The sequence below is a fragment of the Lepus europaeus genome, chromosome 5 (assembly GCF_033115175.1).
Source record: "Lepus europaeus isolate LE1 chromosome 5, mLepTim1.pri, whole genome shotgun sequence".
Taxonomy (NCBI): Eukaryota; Metazoa; Chordata; class Mammalia; order Lagomorpha; family Leporidae; genus Lepus; species Lepus europaeus.
In genome coordinates, this window is record NC_084831.1 from 93,872,063 (window position 1) to 93,882,515 (window position 10,453).

Sequence of the window (10,453 nt, forward strand, 5' to 3'; positions counted from 1 at the left end):
CATCTTTGTGTAACACAAGATTGTTTTTGCAAATGAAGGCTGTTGGAGCTAGGAGAAGACAGTGTGTCTGAAAATGTGAAACACTCCACTTCAGATCATGACTAACATGTGTGAACAGGAAAGCAGATCACACCACATTCCTCGGCTCCTGATCCCTGGTTGCCAGTCAGCACCCGTAAATTCTCTAACCCCATTCTAAAAGGAGAGAAGAGGGAGGAAAGAGCCTTCACCAACACTTAAAACTTTCTCCTTAAGTGCTAGTCACAAATACTAAAAGTGCCTCTCTACAGGATGTTAAAGAGAGGCTTTAAATAAAGAAGACCCAGCCTTCTTTCTCTGTCCTAAAGCAGCTTAGAACATGAATAATTTTAAACTAAGTCAGCTGATTTTCAGTTCTATTCAAAGCCTCAGGTGGTGACATAGCTTTCTGCAATTTTAATTAGAATAGGAATTGTCCCCACTGGATGCCAAAAGTATGATTTTAAAAAGTCCGTAAAATAAATTATTATACTGTTACATCCTAAAGCACTCAGAAAGCAGTACAACTTTCTGGAAAAACTTAATGGAGAGGCTAGCTCTACCTATAACCAGCCTTCCAAACTACCACTTCCTTCCCAGTCCCCAGCTTGAACTCCCTCTTATCAGTCTCACCCAGTTTACCTCTACCAGGCTATTTCTGAGTCAGCTACTTCTCAGCTGTTACAAAGGAAACCAAATTAATTAAAGTGTTCAATGGCTCAGATTCTTTTGCTGAAACCACCCACTTAATGCCATCTACATGTCTCTCAGTAAGCAGTTCTCAAACCATTTATTTTCAGGACTCCTTCACAATCCTTAAAAATCTTCAGATTTCAAATCGATGTTTGTGTGGGTGATAATATCAATATTTTTATATGAAAAACATATCATTCATAAATTCATTTTTAAATGACAATAATAAATTCATTAAATGATAACGTAATGTTTTTTACTGTTGTACTTTTTTAATGTTAAAAGCTACTAAGGAATCCAGATTTTTTTTCTTAATTTTTATTTTAATTGTATTTGAAAGACAGAGAGAGATATTCCAATTTCCGGTTCGCTCTCCAAAGGCCCACAGCACCCAGGGCTGGGCCAGGCCAAAGCCAGGAGCCCAGAACTCAACCTGGGCCTCCCACATGGGTGAAAGGGATACAAAATTTGAGACATCATCTGCTGCCTCCCAGGGTACACATTAGTTAGAAGCTGGATCTGAAGCAGATGCACAGTAGCCAGACTCTAATCAATCCTCTTATTACCGTCCTGCTTATGAATGTTTTCAGTATTAATAATTTTGTGGGTTCTTGTCACATATTCAGAGAATTCTGAATACTGGCTCAAATAGACTAGACAACAAGGTAAGTTTTTAAGGATTTTATTCAGTGAGAGAAATGTGCAGGAGAGTGAGGGCTCTATTTGCGGGAGGAAGAGAAGTCTGGAAGCTCAGTTGGGTCCATAGCAAGCAGAGAGCAGGCCAGAGTACAGCAAGCATGCAGGCAGGAAAGCAGGGAGCAGGTGGCCCAAAGGCCACGTGCCCCGAAGGCATAAGGCAACAAGGGCAACAAGCTCAAGCAAGGGCAATAAGGGCAACAAAGGGAGGGGCCCACTGTGTTCCAGACCATTTACCCACTTCCAAAAGGGAGTGGTCACATAGCCTGATTGGCAGGTGAGGATCAGGTAAGTGGGTGAGATCACACAGGGGTGTGGTGAAGGCATGGTCTTCCAGCTTACAAATCCAATCGAATTTATCCTGTCTGACTGCCTACATCACTCTGATATGGGATGGGATCATCTCAAGTTATTTTTTAACATTTTGCATAATGCCCACCCTAGGAGTTTGGTTTTATAGACAAAAAAAGAGTTTTAAAAAGTAATAACTGCACCATTGGGGGGTGAACCAACGGAAAGACCTTTCTCTCTGTCTCTCTCTCTCACTGTCCACGCTGCCTGTCAAAAAAAAATAAAAATTAAAAATAAAAGCAATAACTGGATTGATCATTTCAGAGTTACTTTCCTTGTAAGACAGAGACAGGGAGACAGATCAAAAGGAAACTAACTGGGGCTGGCGCTGTGGCATAGCAGGTAAAGCCACCGCCTGCAATGCCAGCATCCCATATGGCACCTGTTCAAGTCCCAGCTGCTCCACTTGCAATCCAACTCTCTGCTGTGGCCTGGGAAAGCAGCAGAAGATGGCCCAAGTGCTTGGGCCCCTGTACTCACACGGGAGATAAGGAACACGCTCTTGGCTCCTGGCCTCGTATCGGCCTAACTCCAGCCATTGCAGCCATTTGGGGAGTGAACCAGCGAATGGAAGAATTCTCTCTCTGCCTCTGCCTTTCAAATAAATAAATGAATTTTTTAAAAGATTTATTTTATTTATTTGAAAGAGTTACAGAAAGAGAGAGATTCAGAGAGAGAGGTCTTTCATCCACTGGTTCACTCCCCAGGTGGCTGCAACGGCTGGAGCTACGCCAATCCGAAGCCAGGAGCTAGGTGCTTAGTCTCCCATGCAGGTACAGGGACCCAAGCACTTGGGCCATCTTCTACTGCTTTTCCAGGCCATAGCAGAGAGCTGGATAGGAAGAGGGATTAGAACGGGCGCCCATATGGGATGCCAGTGCTTCAGGTCAGGACTTAAACCAGCTATGCCACAGCACTGGCCCCCAATAAATGAATCTTTTAAAAAAAGAAGGAAAGAAAGAACACAACTGGAACTGGTTAACATCAGGTTGTTTCAGGTAACTTGTGTTCAAGAATTAGCCTTATTGTCATGTCAATTGAAACTAGCCTGTTTTCAGGTGTGAAGCCTCAGCCTTTAATGCCAGCATCACAATCAGTTCAAGTCCTGGCTGCTCAGCTTCCAATCCAGCTCCCTGCTAATGCACCTGGAAAAGCAGCAGCAAATGGCCCAAGTGCTCGGGTCTCTGAACCCTTGTGAGACAACTGGATGAAGCTCCAGAATCCTGGCTGCAGTCTGGCCTAGCCCTGGCCATTGCAGCAATTTGGAGAGTGAACCAGCCAATGGAAGATTTCTTTCTCTCTGTCTCTCAGTCTCTGTGACTCTGCCTTTCAAATAAATAAATAAGTAAATCTTAAAAGGAAAAAAGAAACTGGTCCATTGAGAAAATTTGTTCCCTCTCTAACCCTGATTTCTCAGAATGTGACATAAATAGCTTGATTTTGACATGGTGACTGAAACTTGAGCATGAATGACTCCATTTTATCTTTTGGCCTAATTTGCAGGAGCTTAGTCCAAAACAATGGTCTCCTATAATTTTTATCTAGCAGTATCATTGATAGATTTTTGCACATCTCTTTAGTGCATAACTCTGTAGAAGACAGCTGGATTCTGATGTCTACATCTGCATTCAATCTGTTGTGAGACCATACAACATATCTGGTAGCCAATAGAAAGCTCCACTGTATATTCATGGGAGAATGAGAATGAATCAGGTAAGTAAATTATAGCAAGAACAATAAATACCTTAAGTGCCCATTTGCCAAAGTTATATATATTATCCTAATCTGCAAAATGACTGCAGGTGAAAGGTTATTATGGATCTTCTACAGCTAGTCAAGAATATTAAGGAATTCACATAGCCAAGTAAAATTGCCCACAATCAGAGAAAAGTGGCAGACAGGGCTGTAAGGCAGAACTCTCTACTCTATTAAGTCTGAATAGGGTCTAATGGACCAGATTTATAAACTCTCCTTCTGATTATATTCAACATTTCATAAAAGATCACATTCAAGAAGAATGTGTTCAATTGCTCAGACCCTGCCTCAACTCAATAAACCCAAAATAACCATCTGAAATGGACTCCTCCCTTAGCCTGTAATTATGTCCGTCTCATTCAAATAGCTGTATTCATCCTCTTTTCTCAGTCTCCACAGCCATCATTCTGAGTTATGTCCTCATTACTTCTGAACTAGACCATAGCCATTATCGACTAAGTGCTTCCAGCTTCTCCTCTCCCTCATTAGCCATCCCACATACTGTTAGGTTTTAAAATTGTTAGGGTTCGAAGGAGGAGAGGAGGCAGTTAGAGAAGACTTTACTTTAGAGGGGACAGAATCAGGGGTGGGGAAAAGTGGGGGTGGCAGCTTTGAGAGTGGTTAGGACAAGATCATGGAACTGTCCAAGATCAGACATGTGAGGGTGTCATGATTTTGTGAACAGTCTCTCCTCCAAATCTTCTGGAACAGCAGTGAAATGAAGAGACATTGATATCAAGGTTTGCAATTGCCACCTCTTCATGGCCTCACCCCAGTTATCTTCCTGGGTCAGGACGAGTTTTGACCTGGAGAAATGAATCTGGGTGGGAAAGCCTGAAAGTTTAGCAGCTGTGGTAGTGAAAGTGACCCAATTCTGGTATAAAGCCATGGTGGATGGGTCTGCTCTGTAACTGTGTCCCATTAACCATGATTAACCCCAGGGTGTAAAACACAAGAACTTTATAAAAGCACAGCATAAGTTTGTCATCATTTTATAAAACACAATGTATTTTACACAGTTTAAATTAACTTAGACAGTTATCTCTCCCAGTTGAGAGCCTTATCATTTGAGAGTTCCAACTACAAGAATCAAGGTCAAAGACTCAGCTTTCAGATGTCAAAGAATTGTCAGAGGTTTAAACAGTTTGGTCAAAGTAAAAGATCTGAGCTTTTTTTTTTCAACTTTTATTTAATAAATATAAATTTCCAAAGTACAACTTTTGGATTATAACAGCTTTTCCCTCCATAACCTCCTTCCCACCTACAACCATCCCATCTCCCACTCCCTCTCCCATCCCATTCTTCATCAAGATTCATTTTCAATTATCTTTACATACATAAGATCAACTTAGTATATACTAAGATTTCAACAGACTGCACCCAAACAAAGTATAGAGTACTGTTTGAGTAGTAGTTTTACCATTAATTTGCATAGTACAACACATTAAGGACAGAGATCTGAGCTTTTTAACTGAAACTGTATTTGTGAGAACAGTGAGCCTGAACTCCCAGGCCTTGTGAAACTGTGTGCAGGTAGATACTGTAAAGGCTAGTGGAATGTTTATTGTTCCGGAAAGCTTCATACCTGGTGACATTGCAAACTGCTAAGACAATGCACTGTAGGAGCCTATCTGTATGTCTCCCACACATCTTGTCAGGATCCATGTGGCACTCTGCACTTTCACCAACAAGCAGCTTAAGAAGGGACTCTGGGGGCCAGCACTGTGGCAAAGCAGGTAGGCATCACCTACAACACTGGCATCCCATATAGGGGCCTTTTTGAGTCCCAGCTGCTCCAGTTCAAATCCACTCCCTGCTAATGGCCTGGGAAAGCATTGGAAAATGGACAAGTGCTTGGGCCCCTATATCCACGTGGGAGACCCAGAAGAAGCTCCTGGCTCTTGGCTTTGGATTAGCCCAACTTTGGCCCGTTGCATCCATTTGGAGAGAGAACCAGTGGATGGAAGAGCTCTCTCCCCTTCTCCCTCCCTCCCTCTCCCTCCTACCTCTGTAACTCTGCCTTCAAAATAAATAAATAAATCAAAAAAAAAAAAAACAAAAAACTCTGCCTGCTGCTCAAACAGAATGAAGCTTGGTTTCAAACCCTTGCCACAGGCTCAACCCCCACACTCACTTTACCCACCTTATTCTGTCCCCGCTAAAATTAATTGTTCCCTACTTTAACTAGTTGCCTCTTCTTCTTTACACCCTAAATCCTAAAACCTACCACATATTATCATGTTAATCTTCCTAAAATACAACTTAGGTGCCCGTGCTCCAAAAACAAAAACAACTCTCCTTATCTACTTACTACTTATCACTGAGTGAATGAATGTGCAGATTCCATAGATAGAAAAAAAAAATATGAAACAATCTTAGTTGTTCTTAACAATCTCTGTTAAGAACATTGTTTGGCACAAAAATAAAAATCTAGCCAATTGTAGTTAAAAGCAGAAAAAAAAAAACAGTATGGTGACTGTAAATGAAATGACAGAGAGGCCTTCCATCCATTGGTTCACTCACCAAATGACCACAAAGGCTGAATGGAGCTGAGCCAATCTAAAGCCAGGAGCCAGGAGCTTCTTCTAGGTCTTCCACATGGATGCAGGGCCCCAAACACTTGGGCCATCTTCCACTGCTTTCCCAGGCCATCAGCAGGGATATAGATCAGAAGTGGAGCAGCTGGGACTCAAATTGGCACCCATATGGGATGTCAGTGCTACAGGTGGAGACAACCTACTAAGCCAGAGCACCGGCCCCAAATAAATAAATCTCTTAAAAATAATAATAATAATAAAATTTTCCACAATTTCTCATGGACTTCTGGCCAACTTTGTCCAGAATATCCACGTTGTATATATCCTCTGCCAACACAATGTTCTTATTCATATTTTTCTTACCCACCAGTTAAAGGTCACTTCTTGTTATGTTCCTCTTAGACATGTTTGATCCTTCAGTTCCTCAAATAATGTGAGTTCCCTCTGAGTTAAAGTTCACTTTGCATTATCTTCCTATTAGACACAGCCTAATCCTTTAATTCCTCAACACGTGAATTCCCTATGATAACAGATCCTGTAAAACATCCACCAGTTCACTCCAGCCCTGCCTAGAGCTGCCTATGTTCTGAAAAAGGTAATTAACATTATTACCAAAATCCAGTTTTGAATTATCTAGATAAAATTCATATAAAATAATTTTCAAAATATTTCATTTTCACTATTTTTTATAGAAAGCCACTTAGAGATGATCTGAAGCCATAAAAATCCACTCCAATGTAAATGCATAGAAGTTAAGTTTTAGGTAGGATAGGGCATTGCCTTTGGTCAATTCTTTTCCATGGAGTATTTCTTTATAGTGACAGACAACCCTGTGCATTTCAGAACATGAGTATATAAGCACTCCTAAACCTTGCTGGGAAACACGGAAAGCCCTCTTTCCCCAACAATGATAATGAAAAAAATAAATACCACCATACATTTCCCAAGTTGTGACAGGAAGCAGAAGAAATGCACCATTACACCATTGTGTAACGTGGTGATTAAACAGATGATTCCGGGTCTCAATGGAATGTGGCATTTTGCTTTTGAAGAAAACAGCTACCCAGAAGGGAAAGACCTAGGGTACTAGCTCTTTCTAGTAAAGAATAGTACTGCTTCTTCAAGTTGACAGGTTAACTCAAGAGGAGCTTGGCTTAAAATGAGAGCAAAGGGCAAAGGAGTATAGTGAGAAGAGTGTTAGATCTTCCTGACAAATCACTTATCTTCTATGTTTTTGATACCTCAAAGGTAAGGATGATGGGTTACAACCAGAACTGTACATACTCTAAGTCTTTATGCCAAATTCTGATTTCAGGTTTATAATAGATAAGAAGAGACAGACAGTAAGCCAGAAAAAGACTTTCAAAGATGGAAAACACTTTCAAAATAGAATTATCATAATCATTCCACAAATATTTTGTCAAGTACCCACTATCTAATATATTGTGATTACTTTTTAAAAAAAAATATTTATTTATTTGAAAGGTAGAGCTACAGAGAGAGAGACACAGAGAGAGAGAGAGAGATCTTCCATCTGCTTGTTCACTCCCCAAATGGCCGCAACGGCCAGGGCTGGGCCAGACCTGGGCCAGACCGAAGCCAGGAGCCGGGACTTCTTCCGGATCTTCCACATAGGGCCATCTTCCACTGCTTTCCCAGGTACATTAGCAAGAAGCTGGGCCAGAAGTGAACCAACTGGGACACAAAATGGTGCCTATATGGGACACCCACCACACCACAATGCCAACTCCACAAATTGCTTTCAATATCTCACCAAATCAATTAACAGTTCCTCCTTTCTCAAGGCACACATGCAGAGCTTCTCATTTATTCTAAGGAGAAAAACATGGTGCTTTAGAATCAGATCTCTTCGAATTTGAAGGTCAGAATCATCACTAACTTTGTGATCTGAACCTCCATTTCATCATAAAATGATCATAATACTCTCCTCATAATGCTGTTGCTACAATTATCTGATATGATATAAAACCCTAAACATAAAAATTGTTCAAGAAACAGTATGCACTACTGTTCTTTGTCTCTAAATCTTGGGGCTATAGCAGTAGCCTTCTAACCAATCTAACTTTATCTCTCAACACTGCCGTCAATCCTGGCCACAATGGTTCAACATCAGATTAATTTTTATGTAGTATCGTTTTTATCAGTAATATACTGTGCTTACAGAGTAAAATCCATACTGTTTCTGACAGTTACAGCACCCCATCATCCGCCCACACTGATAGCATTCTCATGGCTTCCTCAGAAGGTCCTGCTGACTAACTCAATCCATTACACAAAGACCGAGCCCTGTCTCCCACATTTGCTCATGCTATTTGCTTATCTTCTTTCTTTCCACTTATTGATTACAGACATTCTTCAGGGTTTAGCAAAACACAATCCACTCATGAAACTTCTGGTAATTGGAACTAAGATTAGTTCCTCCATTTAAAAATTACTTCATGGTCAAGTAAAAAGGTCATACTTTCTGAAGTCAGAGCCACTTCCGTTGAAATCTCAGCTGTGCTTGATAGTAGTTGGTCGACTTTGGGCTAGTTACATAACTTCCTAATCCCGCTTTCTTCATTTGTCTAAAGAAAATAGTAAAACATAAGTGGGGTTGCTCTGAATATTATTTCATGAGATAATATTTTATTAAACCAGAACCAGAATGATTTTGAAAAGTTGCATATGGTACTAGCTTTAATGTCTAATACTCAAGTGAGAAAATGTACATTCTATATTTTGCATGCCCACATCTAGCAGCCATCATTAATAACCTGCAAAACTCTTCCTTACTAAATCCAGACAAGGTCTGGAAAAGCTTCTCACTGCATTATACCAAGTAGTCAATCACAGCAGAAGAAATTCACACTGAAAGCCATCTCAGAGTAGAGAATCTGTCAATGCTTTTAATTCCCCTTTTAAAAACTCAAAAAATAGGTCTGAAATAAAAGCTCTTACCTTAGTAATTCCTTTCCTTTGTTTTACCTCTCCCCAAATTCTATTGAAATTTCAGTTCATTATAAGGCCAGATGTATTGACATAATGAAAGCATGGGAAACATTTTTAATCCTCTTTAATTATGAATATTTCTGGGGCCAGCACTGTGGCATGGTGGGTAAAGCCGCCACCAACAGTGCCAGCATCCCAAATGGACGCTAGTTCCAGCTGCTCCATTTCCAATCCAGCTTTCTGCCATGGCCTGGAAAAGCAGAAGAAGATGGCCCAAGTCCTGTACTCTCATGGAAGACCCAGAAGAAACTTCTGGCTCCTGGCTTCAGATGGTCTAGCTCCAGCTGTTGCAACCATTTGGGGAGTGAACAAGTAAATGGAAGACTTTGCTCTCTGCCTCTGCCTCTGCCTCTCTGTAATTCTGCCTTACAAATAAATAAATAAACCTTTTTTTAAAAAAAAAAGCTCTTTAAAATTATGTATTTTTCTTTTGTGGCATCTTAATTTAGTGCAAGACAATATTAATTCTTTATAATTATGTACCACAAAGATGGCACCTGATCAAAATAAAATGTTAAAATATTGTCTAAGCTTTACCAAATAAATAGCATTGTGAAGGCTTGTCAATTACCTACAGACATGACATAAATTCAAACATCCTGATGATTACTATCAGTTTCCACTGTTTCCTATCAATTAGGTTTATGCTTCATTCAGATTTCTACCACACCTGTTATTAAATCTGTTAAAGCAAATTTTAAAAAATTTTAAAGACTAAAAAGAGTTAGATAGCATTTAGATCTACAGAGTAATAACCTAATTTTTATTTGCCAAGTTATAACAATGAAAGAATAGTATAAGTTATTGAAAAATCTTGCTTTTGTAGTTATTAACTCATGTGACTTTGAAAAATGTCATTTATTTACAAGATGGCTGAGGTCTCATTCTGTTAAATGAGAGCCTTTAATCATATTAATGTAAAGTAGTCTCAGTACTGAAGAAAAGAATTCTACTCTCCATAGTCAGAATGAGAAGTAATAGACTTATTGACCAAGTAAAAACACATTGGTTTCTGTTACGCACAAAACTTTTCATATAGTCACAGTAACATTTATAATGAAAGCATGCAGGTCACCAGACTATCTTACTAAAACCCCTTCTCTCTATTGAATAAAGCTTCAAAGTTGTATAACTTCATTATTTTTAACTGTTATTTTTAGGTTGACAGAGAGAGTAAGACAGAGAGCTCCTACCCATTGGTTCACTCCCAAATGTCCACCATGGCCAGAGCTGGACTGAGGCTGAAGCCAGAAGCCAAGAACACAATTTAGTTTTCCTACAGAGATACAACTACTTGAACTATCAGTGTTGTCTCCCAGGGTCTGCATTAGCCGGAAGCTGGAGTCAGGAGCTTCAGCTGAATATTGAACATAAAGCGGCATTCCAATGTG